General features: G+C 38.1%; 1 protein-coding gene across 1 annotated transcript in view; it reads left to right on the top strand.

Moving 5' to 3' along the window:
- Positions 1–2,951: 2,951 nt before the first annotated feature.
- The window catches only part of LOC104538709 (supervillin-like), a gene marked incomplete at its 3' end in the record, with an annotated part of 12,040 nt that continues 5,873 nt past the window's right edge, over positions 2,952–9,118 (top strand). The window contains exons 1-2 of the mRNA XM_010182001.1: positions 2,952–3,014; positions 8,123–8,214. The remainder of the gene's footprint in view (positions 3,015–8,122; positions 8,215–9,118) is intronic.

Genomic DNA, 9,118 nt, shown 5'->3' with positions numbered 1-9,118 from the left:
TTAAATTCTCTGAGGAGCAAGGTAAGAGTTCCAAGTAGGTAGAAGAAAATGCCGTGCGTTTGTGTGTATTTAATCTCTCTCGTGTATGTGTATGCATGTGTAAATATTGTTTGACTGGATCCTCTGCAGCTACATTAGCTACTTTAGCAATCAGTATGCAGTTAGGCACCTAGGCTATTTCATTATTTCCTAAAGGGCACTTTTGAAAGATCCGATTAGATGGATCTTTTAATTAGCTTAGCTTGCCACCGACTTAGGCCCTTTAAATATACTAAGTAACACTGGAAGGTTGCTTCTACTTTTTTATATATTTAGCAATTTTAATTTCCTATGTATTAAACTATGGATAGTGGTTTTATCTGGTAGTTTGTACCTAAGAGAGAGGGGGGATAGGCTGAACAAATGGTTAAACTTGTGAGCAAGTTTGATTTATACTTCAGTAAATATACTTTTAATTTTAAATACAGATACTTAAAATCGTATTACTGTGGTTATGAGCATGTTTAGAATTCTTGAGTGAATAAGGGGCAAAATGCTGTTGCAAAATTTTTTTTCTGTGTCTCGGGTACTGTGAAGGTTGGTGTTTTTTTCTTTAAATTAACCATTGAATTAGGACTGTGTTAAACTGATGTTTCTCTTGTGGGCATATTTATTTTCTTTTGAAGCAGAGTTGTTTTACTTTTCTCCTGTGTTTGTATTTAATTTTAAGACTTCCATATTGTAGTAAGTTAGTTTTATTGGGCTTTAATCCTCCCACATGGGGTTTAATTTGAGCAGGAGGAAATACACAAATATCAAAACCACGTAACAGAATCTAACTGTCTGGTTGGGGTTTCTGTGTTTGCGGGGGGCAAGAGAGGAGCTTGCCACTGTAAAATACAGTGGTTTTAAGATGTTTTTGAGGCATTATGTATGAATGTTCCTGAATGCATTTAATGGACAGCAAGAGTCAGACCAGTTTGTGTGCCCCCCTCTTAGCAGCCCTTCTCCCTCCCTTCTCCCTGCGAAGCAATAAAAGCTACTTTCTTCATTTCTCATGTTCCCTCTTCAGTTTTGGCTAGGGGAGGGAGAATTTCTCTGTGGTCTACTTGTGGTTTTCATGGTGGACAGCTGTTTTACTGCCAAAAACCATAGGATGGGTTATATTCTGTTAGAGCAGCTATAAATTTAAGATATGCCTGGTTCTGATTAGCTCAGCTGATACTGAGCTGGACTTTTTAAGTTACTGCATACTCTTCTCACGGTAATGTAAATCCGGCCTTTTTAGAGGATACTTATGGCATGGAGTATTCTTTTTAATGTTGTAGTGTAAAGTCCAATGATTTATGTACCATTCATACTGTTTTTCTTACAATTCTCTGTTTTGGTGTAACAAGATGTTTCTGTGTAATCTGTGTGCTTTATTCTCCATTTACTTGGGAAAAGAAAATGAATGTCAACAAAAACAGGAAAAAGTTGCCTATTCAAGTTGAAGAATGCTATTAGCAAAGCTGCTTGAAATCTGCAGTGACTGGTAACAGATGCCTAAAAAAATGCCATTTTTGCACATTTTATGCCTCTTTTTCAAGCTATTAAAATGGTCTATTACTTTTTCTCCTTTTTTTTTTTTTTTTGTAATCTCTACCTGGAGAGGTGGTAGAAAGAAGTGAAAGAGAGAAGAAGAGTGAAAAGTTTTGAAAGGCATAGACAAAAGATACATTCTCTAAATTAAGGCCCATGTTGTCAGCTATAATAAGTTTCATTAATTGCTTTCTGCAAAAATGAGAAACATTCTACCTAGATATTAAAATATTTTGTATAAGCAAAAAGTATTTGTTAGCTCTTCTTTGAAATAGTTAAATCTCAGCTCTGTGGTAGAGTAAAAGGGAAGTTGCTGCTTTTGTATCGTTCTAAAGTCCAGATTGTGTAATATTCAGGTCTGTCTCTGAAAAATAAAGTGAACACTGTGTCAGTGACCAATTGTTTATTCATTTAGGGTCTTGGGGTAGCTGGCTTAACACAGATGGGAGCGGAAGGCAATTTTCCCTTTGAGAGTAAATTACTAGTAGCTTCATATGTTTTTCAGCAGTGATCACAGCCCAGGTGCTCCCCTGCTCCCTGGCCAGCACTTCTCTAAGGTCTCTTAATAGCATCCTTGTTGAACGGAGGAGGCCCATGCTTAGCGCACTGACCCCGCTCCCACTGGTCATTGCTTAGACCCTCTGATGATGCTCCTGACTGCATAAATGAAAAAGTTAAATCAGAGCAGAGAAAGGGGGGATTGCCCCATTGCTCGTTCTGATTCACAAAGGTTTGGAAGCTGGTGGCTTTGTAATACATACTTTTTGATTATAAGGGTGCATCTGACACAGTTTTGCTCTCACTGTAAACGTGTTCCTCTCTGAAAGTAAGCATGTTCAGCAGAACAAAATGAGAGCTTTCAAACAGTAGAAAACGTTCAGAAACATTTCTGTCCTAGATGGTGTAATACTGTTGTTGCAACATATCCTCAGCTGGGCATCTCCGACTTCTGCAGTGAATATGCAGTTTTATAGTATTGCTAGGATGCAGCCAAAAAAGGCTTTTGCTGCTTGCAGCATTTCCCATTTGTGTAGTGCTTCATAAACATGTTTACCACCCGTTTTATAAGATGGGAAACTGAGTCAAGGAGTTTAAATGATAACCCCAGGGTGCAGAGCAACACCATGAATACTGGGATTAGAACATGGCAGGTCCATAAAGTGTTGATGCTTCTGATATGTTTAATGTTTGTACTCATTTTTGCAAGGTTTTGGTTTATCACCATCTTGGACATGCCAGCTTATGCTCCTTTGACTAGAGAGAAGGCCTTTGTACAGTCTTTTCCAGTGGAAAAGGACTATGATTGGAGACTATAACCTTGTTTCCTAAAAGCTCCCCATTTATTAAAGCATCTTCATTATAGTGTGGGTTTTTTTTCATTTCACAGATTTTGACAAAGAAAACTCAGTCAGATTTAAACCATCACGATTACTCCAAAGGAAGAGAGCATTAAGGTAAGGTCAATTTTTTCTTGCCCAGCGAAGATGACTGGTTGCATGATTGTAACTTGCACTCATTGCTTGAATTTAAATTTATTCTTTTGTCAGGGAAAATGATTATTGGTCCTCTTGCAGGACCAAGCTTTGGCATAAAGCAGATGCTCTGAACAGGTATTGAAAACACCAACTGGCTCCTAAGTAATGTGAAAATTTATAGTTGGCATTGCTATGGGAGTAGTCCCGCTCAGCACTGAGCCTTGTGCCACTGCAGTGCCCATTTTTCCTTGCATGGCACAGACACAGTACAGACAGTTTTACTGAACCAGCTTGGAAAACTCATCTGTGTGAAAAGGAAGGTGGCTGAAGTGGGTGAATTGATTGTAGAACCATGCCAAGGGCTTGGTCATCACATGGGAGGGGGTCACCTTGGGGATGAATGGAGAGGTCATGTTGCTGCTCCCTTGCAGGGCCATGCTGCCTCATGCCTGCAGTTTCAGGGCACAGTTCCACAAGGCTGAGTAAGGGGGTACAGTTTACAAGTTGGCAGGGCACGTTCCCTCTCTCTTCTCATCCTCACTCCCACTGCTTTTTGGTGTGTACCTTTGTGCTTGCTGGACTCATTCATAATGGGGCAGAGCCGGGAAGCTGGAAGCTGACTCTTCCCCAAACAGCCAGCTGTTTCGTTGGCTCAGCTGGACGAGAATCCAGCAGCCTTAGGCACTCATGCTTATATTTGTAAGCCTCTTTTCGGTCAATGCACGCTTTCTGGAGCACGTCTGATTCCCCGCCATGTTGTTTTTAGGTACTGGAGAGAGATGGAGAGAATAGGTGTAAAAGATGCACTGTGTTTTGGAAGGCAAATAGGGGAAAGTAGAAATGGGAGTAGTAGAGAAGGATGTGACTGTAGAATGGACCTTTCATATAGGAGTCCAGGGAAGAAAATTATCTTGTAGGTAGAGAAAAAGAGGAAAAACAAACTCCAAGCACCTAACTGGCAGATATACAAGTGGATTTTCATGCATGTTGTTTCAATGAGAAAATCTCAGCATATCCCATAGCTTTAATCCAGATGGCAGGGCAGTATTACCAGTGGCATTTGAATCAAACTTTTGCTCGCTTTTGGGCATGTAACTAGGTTAGTGGGACAGCTATTTAGAAATTGTATGCTGCTGCAGCAGATGAAGTCTTAGCCTGCAATCCCTAATGTATAGAAGTAGCCCACACTTACTGTGGAAGTTGCAAGAGCAGTATAACTACTGAGTCTGTCAAATACTCTACTAATGCCACATTATACATTGGTTTTAAAGTAAAATTATAGAGGTTGTGAAATACTGTTGCTTGTGTTTTTAATAGGAATCTTATGAATTCCTGAACACTGAAGAGTATAATGAGTTCATTAGGAACCTGAGGCCAAACCACACGCAAATCCTGTGCGAAACAAACTTGTGGGACCTCATGCTGTTGATTGCTTTTCATGATCCGTGGTCACAGGCTATATTTCAGGCAAGCAAAGGAAGAGAAGTTCGTCTTTCAGTATCCAGATTTAACAGGGACTTCAAAAAGAAAGAATTCTTGCAAACTTCTAAACCATTTTTTTCATATAGAGAAATGCGAGTATGCCTTTAATTATTTCAATCATGAAGTGCAGAAACTCCTGGTGCTGCTGCTTGGAATCTTCACCTAGACTTGTAGCATGACTCGAGAAATTAAGCAAGGGCAAGGGCTTCTGGAACAGGGTTGTGGATATGTCTGAAGGTACAGTGTACTTGGCAGTCCAAATTTGACTCTGCTTAAGCAATTAAATTGTTGCTGCAACTGCTCCTTTAGCATGGAAACTACTAAAGTAGGGAGATATCTTGATAGAACCCTTTAAAGAAAAAGGGAAGTCTTGGTGAGGAATTACTTATAAGCATATATTTTTTTAAACCCTCATGAGTACCGTCCTGTGCTTTGGTGCTTTTTTTTCTTTTTACTGTTTGGAATTGCTTTAACATCATTCCAACTCAATTTAGATTCCTAATGAATGTTCTTGTTGAATACCATGACATGTCCTAAATATGCCTGCTTTCATTTTTAGAACTAGTTTTATGTATGTATCTATAAATACCCAATTATTTGGCTTGACTGTATCATCTTCAGAGCTGTGCTTTGTCTCTGAATTCTCTGTGCAAGGTAAAGCAATGCAATTGATACAGGTTTAAAACATTTTGTGTTTCTAATGTGCAAATATTTTAAATAAGCAATGCCACTTGGAGCTTTACAAGAGATGGCAAAAATGCCTCTGAAGAGGAAAAACTCCTCCATTGTGGTTAAAATAGTCAGTATATGAAAACAGTTAATTGTTTAAAAATAACCAAGTAAACAGAAGTTGACATCTGTCCAGAGGGAAATGGAAGTCAAGGCATAAGGGAAACTGTGAATTGACTTTCACAAAGCATATAACCTGTGGTGCCACATAGCCCAGCAAGGGTTAAGCTTAAGAAGTTTCTGGTTATTGAAAGAATTTTAATGAAATCTGCCGGTGAGCAAAGGTTGGAAGCCACCCTCAGTACAAAGAAGGAGTGAGCTCACATATAGGAAGAACTGGATGACCTTGAGTAGTAATAGAAAAAGGATGTAATGTAATAATATTAAGTGCACAGTTGTGCACTGGGGGCTGATAAATTTTTCTGTCACTTGCAGCTGATGAAAGCAAAGCTGTAGCATATTAATTTCTTATGTGGGATTGAGCAACCAACACAGTGTAGTTATAAAAAGGCAAATATGTTGTAGATCCTAGCATTCATCTGGCTAGTAATATAGTAATGCTTTCTCTGTTAAAATTCCTATTTTTATAAGACCCAGGTCTGGAATCAAGACTATCCAATTCTGGTCACCATATACAAAGTAAATTACTTAAAACTGGAATGGGTAGAGCACATTTGTACATATAATTAATGAAACTGAGAGCCTGTCTTGAGGAAGCTGAGTAGATGTAGATAACTTCTGTTAAGAAAAATAAGGAGGGTAACCAACAACACTGGCACAAGAACAAATGGATGGAAACCCAGTGAAAGACATTTAGAGGGCTTTTGGAAGGTCTCCAGCTTCAGAGAGTCGTAGAGTCAGAATCATTTGGGTTGGAAAAGACTTTTGAGATCATCGAGCCCAACCGTTAACCTAGCACTGCCAAGTCCACCACTAAACCAAGACTCTAAGCAGTGCGGGGGTCAAAATTGAACACACTATTCGAGATGTGTCCTCACCAGTGCAGAGTATGGGGAGACAAGCACTCCACTAGACACTGGAACTCCCTGGAGGTTGGAGGAAGGGGCAGGAGTGAACCTGACTTGTTTACATTATTTAAGAGTTTGTTGAGAATCCATAAGCAATCCAATAATACCGTTCTTCTTAGGACCAGCAGACTAATGCCACTCCTGATTCTTTATGATTTTACCCTTGGAAGTTTGTGTGGGACTGAGGCATAGTTGTGGATGTTAGTGCACAGTAAACATAAGGATTTTGCTGTATGAGGAATGCTTTTTTTTTTTTTTTAATCTAGTGAGAGTCTCTCCATCTAGGCATTCTCCAGAAGCTGTGTCTTTGAGAAAATAACATATTGTGAGGCTATTAAAAAGCACAGGTGTTTGCAATGCGAGATTAGGCATATAGAAACATGCAGTTAACTGTCTGAGTCTCTGCCCAGTCTCAGATGACACATGCACCCATTTACTTGTGGCTACTGTGTGCTATTTTCTACTTTTATGTTGTTTTTTGTTTAGTTCCATTAAGGTGTTTTTGCCCTGTAAGGATGTACAGTTGTCTGTAACAGACATCTTATGGCAGCTCTTCATCTTCTGTTTGCTGTTTTCTGTAGTGGCTAACATTGCTTTTCTTGGCAGTACATGGAATAATTTCTCTAAGTGCTTTTGCTGGAGATGATTTGCAGCAGGTGGCATGGTGCCTAAATGTGATACAGCCCAGTTTCTATATTGTCATTTCAAGGGTTTTATTCTCTCCTCAATGTCTTCATACAAAGGAATATTATTTATACATGATAAAGAAGCAAATATTTCTTGGAGTTGATGTAAAGTGTTATTAGTTGTTTTATGTTAAAACTCTTCAATGAGAGATGCTCTTCTGGAATAGTGAGTACAGAATTATTTTTTTTACTACTTTTTCTTTTCTCACCAAATACCCCTGATGAAAAGGTATTCAATTATTTAAAAGGCCATTTAAAAACTGTCCTATGGAACGATTTTTCCAACAGTAAGACTATGCAGTTTGTGTTATCAGAATGACAGTAAATTGTATGGCACATCACTACTATGGTTGAATGAAGAGCTTAGTATAACTGTGGAGATTTGTATCTGTTTTACATATTTACACAGTTTACTAAAGGTTTTAAGACTAGTATAAGTTTTCTTATGCCTAGTTGGGATAGTTTAGGAATCATAGTAGCTGAATACAGCAGTTCTTTCTGTATTTTTAATAACTTGAGAGAAAATCTCGCTTTCTTTACCCACAAGGAAGAACATCTCCAAAAAAGCGTCTGTGGAGAGTTTCCATCTACTTTAGACCATTACGACACTTACATCTTAAATTTTTTAAAAAATGTATATTTAATGAGCATATTTTAATAAAGATTTGGCTCATCTAAGTGGGCCTTTTGCTGTTTTGAAAAGACAAGGTATAAGATGAAATGATCTACTGGTCATATTAGTATATTATAAGCCATATAAGATCCAGGGATCAGTGCAGTAACAACAGTAGGACAGTCATGCACAAGGCTTCTAGTCAACGTGTATGTACAGTACTGCATTTGAATGGAGTATGTTTTAATATTTATGGAGAATGGTTCAATATAGATTATTTCAATTGCAATTGCTAGTAGAGCGTTTTGAAGTCAGTCTCCGGTCGGTAATTTAATGCAAAAATGTGTCACAGTCAGTTCCAAACAAGTTTCAAATTATGTTAAGTTTGGCTTTGTGAGTTTCCTGAGGTTATTTCTTATTTCATTTCTATGGAAAATATTTTCTTTGTTATCTCTGTTAGACTATCTTGCAGTAAATTGGTTACATCTTGGCTTTATTTGATTTGTAGCAGAAACATCCACAGTTCTGTAAACCAGATGTTGCTTTCAGTTTTCAGAAGGAGTTCTCATTTGAAGATAAAGAAGAACTTGCAAAGAGCACAAAGGATATTGATGCTAACCTCTTAGCAGTACTTCCAAAAGGTAGGTAAGGGAGACATATTATGAACACAAGTGGTAATTTAACAGCATGTGAAATTTAGTCTATTCTAATGCAACACACTATGAAAATCACTTAGGCATAGATGTTTTGTAAATTAGTTTTCTTTTCCTTGTGAAGTATGTATAGGGGATGAAACAGGGGATGAACCACGATGGTTTTTTACAAAGCTTTGTTACATCCTTGCTTCATAAAGTTCAGCTTTGTTTACCTAGATTTCAGTAGGTTAGGAAGTAGTTGAAATTCAAGACTTCAGAGAGATTTCTTTGTCCAGTTATACTAATACTGAATTCAAAGGTACTAACTTGGCTTGTAGTCATAGCTCTTTCCAGTCCCCTTCAGTGGCTGGCAGAATCACTGTGCTTACATGACAGACTGACTGCACACTGAATTTTAGTCTTGCATGCTAAAGGACAGATGCTACAAATGAGGTCTGAGATTTTTTTTTTTTAAACTTCTGTCTTTGTATGAGTAAATTCTAAAGAGAATAGCAGTTCCATCTTTCTCTTTTGATGCAGCCGAGGTAGAGGTGGGAATTAATTCTGAATTATTTAGAGGAAATCACAATCTACTGGAAATAATTCTTGACCAGTGAAGGATGTCATTTGACTGAAGAGCTGCATGCAACTGGCATAAAGATGTTCCCTTTGCTCAGCAATGTTGTGTCTCAGAGCTTCAATTAAAATTGTGTTTGTGTTCTGGAACTGGCTTGGTCTTTTGGTGTCATTTGTTGCAGAGTTCCTTTAGAAAGGAGCCCTTCTTCCAACATAACATTTAAGTGCTATTTAAGTGATGTGCTTGCTTTTATAACATAATCATTACACATGTTCAGAAAGAGACTTCATTGACACAATGATGGAATATATCCATATACAATACAGACTTTCT

This window comes from Mesitornis unicolor, unplaced genomic scaffold (assembly GCF_000695765.1).
Source record: "Mesitornis unicolor isolate BGI_N332 unplaced genomic scaffold, ASM69576v1 scaffold28183, whole genome shotgun sequence".
NCBI lineage: Eukaryota > Metazoa > Chordata > Aves > Mesitornithiformes > Mesitornithidae > Mesitornis > Mesitornis unicolor.
The sequence above is the reverse complement of the archived record's forward strand: the minus strand, read 5'-3'. Positions and strand labels throughout refer to the sequence as shown.